This window comes from Vitis riparia, chromosome 6 (genome assembly GCF_004353265.1).
Source record: "Vitis riparia cultivar Riparia Gloire de Montpellier isolate 1030 chromosome 6, EGFV_Vit.rip_1.0, whole genome shotgun sequence".
Taxonomy (NCBI): domain Eukaryota; kingdom Viridiplantae; phylum Streptophyta; class Magnoliopsida; order Vitales; family Vitaceae; genus Vitis; species Vitis riparia.
The window spans coordinates 18,518,026-18,523,654 of NC_048436.1; the positions used below are offsets into that span (position 1 = coordinate 18,518,026).

Genomic DNA, 5,629 nt, shown 5'->3' on the forward strand with positions numbered 1-5,629 from the left:
CTATATACCCCTTTTCACGTCTCAATCTCAATTCTCTACGGGCGCCTTGTGGTGGATGGTACACAATCAATTTTTACAGCCCACCCTATCAATAAGGTGGAAATGTACTTAGGTTAATTTCATTCATATCCTCTACAATTTAGGATAATTAGAATAAGTTATTATTGATTTAAATTTCATGTATAACACTTTATAGATATTTTTTATTTATAAAATTTATTTTTTAAAAAGTATTTTTTATTTAAAATCTTTTTGAAAAATAAATTTCATAAATAAAATACAGCTCCGGTGCGGACAAAAGTCAAAGACGTCCTGATTTTTCAAAGGTATATTCCGAATCTGAAAAAACAGCACTAAGATTCATGTACAATCCCATTAAATCAAATCAATGAGCATGGTTCATCAGGGTCAACGGCAAGCCTTCCCAAGGAGAGGCCAAAAATTCAAAGAACTCGGCCTGAAAATTTTGGCCAAGTGGAGGATTTTGGTGAAGATGATGAACGATTTGCATGCAAATTACCAAATCAACGACCGTTTCAATCACCAACAGCAGCCCACCATTTCAGTCATAATAAATTCAAGGAAGAAGTAAACTAGGAAAAAAAAAAAGTAAAAGTTCTTGAAACATAGATTTTTTTTCCACTAGACAAACAGCATCATATTCAATAGACAGAAGAAACGGAAAATACAGAGTCCAGAAACGGTAAATACAGACAACTAAAACCACCTCCTCCAACCAGGTCATCTCCGCTCTAAAAACATGGAGATTTTTTCTACATAGTAAAAGCTGGAAATGGCAGAACGCAAACTAAATATTAAGACACTGACCTTACAACATAAACATAGATCGGCATAGCCTCCTGTCATAGCCTTCTAAAACATGGGCTATGCAGGAGAATACCCAATTCACACGTATCCATTATGCAAACCAAGTAAGAAACTGCAGACAAATATAAATCCAAAGCACAAGGCGAAGAAAACATAGATGTTTCTTCACATAACTTTTCCCGGTTTTTATAAAGAATCTGGGAAAAGCTCAGTTCGTTGGATTGAGAAGGTGGTGGTGATGTGCTGATGATTGCCGGATTGGACTTCTTTTAAGAGATATCGGAATTCCAATCCGAGTTGTAGCCGCTTGGTGGGGGGGTTGCAGAGGCAGAGCTTCCACTGGCATCGCCATGGCCACCGCTGCTGCGGCGGATTCCCAGTGTTTCTCCCGACTTTGAGGCTACTGAGAGAACCACCTTCTTCAAGCTCTCAAAAATTTGAGCTTTGATTTGGCCTCTTTTCGGAGGGAGACCGGAGTTGCTTTTCTTCAAGGGTGAGGGGGAACCAGTTGCCATCGGTAGGACTTTTTGATCTGTGCGGTAACCTAGAAACAGAGCACGGAAGATTTTCTGTCTCCGACGAGGAAAAAAAAGGAAAAGAAAGGAGGGGAAGAAACGGTTTCTGTAAGGAAAGGGGAGGAAGAAGCAGAGAAAAAAAAAGGAGATGAGGCCTTGCTAGAAAAATACAAAACGTTTTGGGTAGAGAAATTCGAAGAGAGAACTTGCAGAGACAGAATTCATAGTTATGCTGATAAGAATATGTCAAAAAGGAAAAGATACTAATTTTTGAAAAGCAACGGAAGAAGAAGGTGGAGATTCAGAGGAGAACCCCCAACTTCTATCTCTAAAAAATACAAGGAAATATGCAGAATTTCAATTGAGAAGATGTAAGGAGCGAGGAGAGGAGGGGTGTTTATATAGAGGACAGACTGGTGGGGTTTCCCTCTTGAAGGTGGGTCGCAGCTGATCAAAACTTTCCCGGAAGGTATGAAATTACGGTGGGGGATACACGCAATACTTCTACTAACCGTACAAGTGCTCATACTCATAGCAGTCGCGTTATTGCAATTGAGTTAAGACATAAGTGGAAGAGTACACACGGATAAGCTGCTTGGTATGTACCACCGGCCAAATCGGATACGGTAAGGTACTGTCTTCTAGCAAGAACCTTCTCATTGACATGATTACATCAACATTACTTAATGGATCTTCTCATATTGCTTGATAGCTGTCCAATTCCAATACAAAGAACCTAACCATTGGGAAGATAAAGCATACAAAAAAACTTCGTGAGTTGACGATTAGCCAAAGAGATAACTACGAATATCCAAGTGAATTAGTTTCCACGTAATTGGTCATGCGTACTGCTCTACTGCTCTATTGACGCATCAGAGTTGAATGTTTCCTGTCAGAACAACAACAGCAAGAGAAGCTCGGTGCCATGGGACAGCAAACAAAGGTGAGGCGTGCCGGGAGGAAAAGGACAAATCAGTAACCAAAAAGTAGAAGGAAAGTAATTAATTGGAGGGTTAGTCGCACTTTGAAAATTCACCACTAAAAATCATATAAAAATAGGATTACAGAATCGCATCACTGGGTTTCAAATAGCACGCAACGTCATCGCTTAGCTAAAGGCCCAAAACTAGGAAGATCAAAAGCACACTCATGATACGGTCCCAAAAGTTGCCAACAGAATCTAAGGGATTGGATTTGGTCCCTGGTTGAATTGATAGCTATGTGGATCATGGGGATCGCCCTTTTACGGAACCAACTACGTTCGCACAGTTTACAAAAGGCATCGAGATTATCTTATACTAGTAATAAGGTCTGATGTTGGCCAGGCAACCTTTTCCTCTGAGGCATATTGAACAGAGCAAGTCCAATTACGAGAGAATTGTACTTTCATGCAATTTGGAACAAAAAAAAAAAAAAAAAAAACTCTCTAAGAATAATTCAAACTTTATGCATTCTTTATATTAAAAGTAGTACTTATGATATTAAAGTTAGTAATGGGGTGATTTAGCTAATATCTTATCGAAAAATATACAAAATTTTAATTATGTTTTAATAAATGTGTTAAGTTTTGATTTTATAAATTTAGGTTCTCATTTTTTATTTTTGTTCAAAGATGTGTTGCAAATCATATTTTTCTTTCAACTCTTTGAATGCTTTCTTCAAGTCTAATTACAACATTGAATTGTATTTTTCTGATAATGTATCGAAAATATATCATCAATTAGGTGATATCATATATATACACTCATCTATCATTTGTCTTTACATTAATCCTATTGGTTCATGTTCTGATTGAATGACCTAAATTTTCATAACATACATTCAATAAGGTCGGAATTGAAGTTCGGTAGCTATCACTTCGTTACATGAGCATTTTCCTCTTCCTTTAACATAATCATTATGGTTTTCACTTTTCTCACACAGCCCTGGCCTACCTTGTTCTTGGGCACCAGAAGAAACGACGCATAGTTCAACCTCAGGCTCGACAATTTGTCCCAACTGTGGAGGAAATAATGGGTACCATATCTTGAATTTGCCACTAGAATCAGCAGATGCCACACGTATGTGTGCTTTGTCTATATTCAAGCCCCTACATCCTTGTGACAGGGTACTATCTAATATAATAGACCCCACCATCATATGAAACACTATCTAATATGATTGAAATGTGCTTTACTTTCTTGTGGGTCATAACTAAAAGCAGGAAAAAAACGAAGTCAGTTTGATTTGGTCTTAAGGTGCATTCCCAATCACTAAGATATTATAAGATTCATGCACAATTTTACTAGGCAATCAGCATGCTTCATCACAGGTCAGTAGCTAGTGTCCCTAATTCAGGCAGGGTGAGGATCAAATTGGGTTGAAAATTTTGGCCAAACATGGGACCAAATTCAAACAACATGGGGTGAAATTTTGGCAAAGTGAGAGTTCTTTTGATTGGTGATGATGGGAGGTCCACATGAAGATTGGCTAATGAGAGGGAGACCATTTCAACCACCAAAAACAGCCCACCAAATTTTGAGACATTGATGCCCCAATTCCAAAAGGAGGCATAACCCAGAAAAATTATTGTAAGTAAGAATCCAACATCAATTTGAATATTTGATTGGGTCCAATGAAATGAATATAGAAGCATTCATTTCGTTTTACTGGAGTTGCTGACAATAACAGCTTCATATTCATTGATAGAAACAGAAGATATATACAAAGCCCACAAATATAAACTATAAAGCTGGAAATTTTAGAACACAGATGGAATATAAACTATAAAGACACTGACCTGCCCTTGAAACATAAACAAAGACGGGCTATGGTCTCCTGTCCTGACTCTCTAAAACATGGGTTATGCAGGAATTCAAACCTAGACAGATATGTTTGGAAGTAAAGCAGAAGCTTTGATCTGGGTCTAAAATGGCAGAATGTCATAGATTTTGTTTCTCCGACGTTAGAAAAAGCTCAATTCAGTGAATTGAGGAGGCAGTGATGATAGTTTGATGATTTCCAAATTGGAATTCTATTAAGAGATACTGGAATTCCAGTCGGAGTTGTAGCCACTTGGCGGAGGACTTGTGGAGGCAGAGCTTCCACCGCTGTCGCCCCCCTTGCTGCTGCGGATGCCCAGTGCTTCTCCTGCCTTTGAAGCTGTGGAGACAAGTGTCTCTTTGAAGCTCTCAAAAATTTGAACTTTGATCTGCCCTCTTTTTGGATGGAGATTCGTGTTGCCTTTCTTCATGGATGTGGAGGAATTGGTCGCCATTGGAGCAAAGGAAAAAGAAAAATGGAAAGAAAGAAAGAAACAGTTTCTATCCGGAAAGAGGAAGAAGAAGGAAAGGAATAAGGAGATGAATGTATGCTATAGAAGGGTTAAAGGTCCAGAGAAATGTGATTTGAAGAGAGAAAAGGCAGAAGTTCAAACCAGCTAGAGATACAAAGAAGAAATCAGAAGTTGCAGAAGATAAATCGAAGGGTTGCAAATGAGAATTCTGATTGAAGGTCACGAACAAGGCTGGGTTGAGTATCTGCTTTTTCCTCCTGAGAGGGCGATGAGAGATGGGAAAGGGGGAGCAGGGTATATATAGACCAACAACAAAATGGGACCTCCGCGTACTACTCACTGATTTTAGAAAAGGTTTTTAATTCTTTTTCACACCTATCCGGAAAGAGGAAGAAGAAGGAAAGGAATAAGGAGATGAATGTATGCTATAGAAGGGTTAAAGGTCCAGAGAAATGTGATTTGAAGAGAGAAAAGGCAGAAGTTCAAACCAGCTAGAGATACAAAGAAGAAATCAGAAGTTGCAGAAGATAAATCGAAGGGTTGCAAATGAGAATTCTGATTGAAGGTCACGAACAAGGCTGGGTTGAGTATCTGCTTTTTCCTCCTGAGAGGGCGATGAGAGATGGGAAAGGGGGAGCAGGGTATATATAGACCAACAACAAAATGGGACCTCCGCGTACTACTCACTGATTTTAGAAAAGGTTTTTAATTCTTTTTCACACTTGAAAATTTTGATTATTTAAATATTAAAAAAATTAAAAATATTTTTTAAAATCACTATCAAACATATTCTTAAATTGAAAGATGGTGTAGAAGCCGTGTTAGAATATTTTGTTACATCTCATATTGTGGCGGAGAATGAAATAGAAATGTCATTGTTCCATCCACACAGCATTGTCGCATTTCACCATGGCACATCACACAAACTCTCAAAGTAGTCAATTGAATCAGTAAACCTGCTTTTTCCAGGAAGCTTCAATCCACAAGTGACAATCAATAATCTTAGTCTGCT

At 38.3% G+C, this 5,629-nt stretch overlaps 1 long non-coding RNA gene across 1 annotated transcript; it reads right to left on the reverse strand.

Moving 5' to 3' along the window:
- Positions 1 to 4,001: 4,001 nt before the first annotated feature.
- On the reverse strand, positions 4,002 to 5,320 carry LOC117916714. The gene is made up of 2 exons (XR_004651591.1): positions 4,993 to 5,320; positions 4,002 to 4,645 (listed from the first exon to the last, which is right to left on the reverse strand). It is a non-coding gene; the product is annotated as an uncharacterized LOC117916714 (long non-coding RNA).
- Between the last annotated feature and the right edge of the window lie 309 nt (positions 5,321 to 5,629).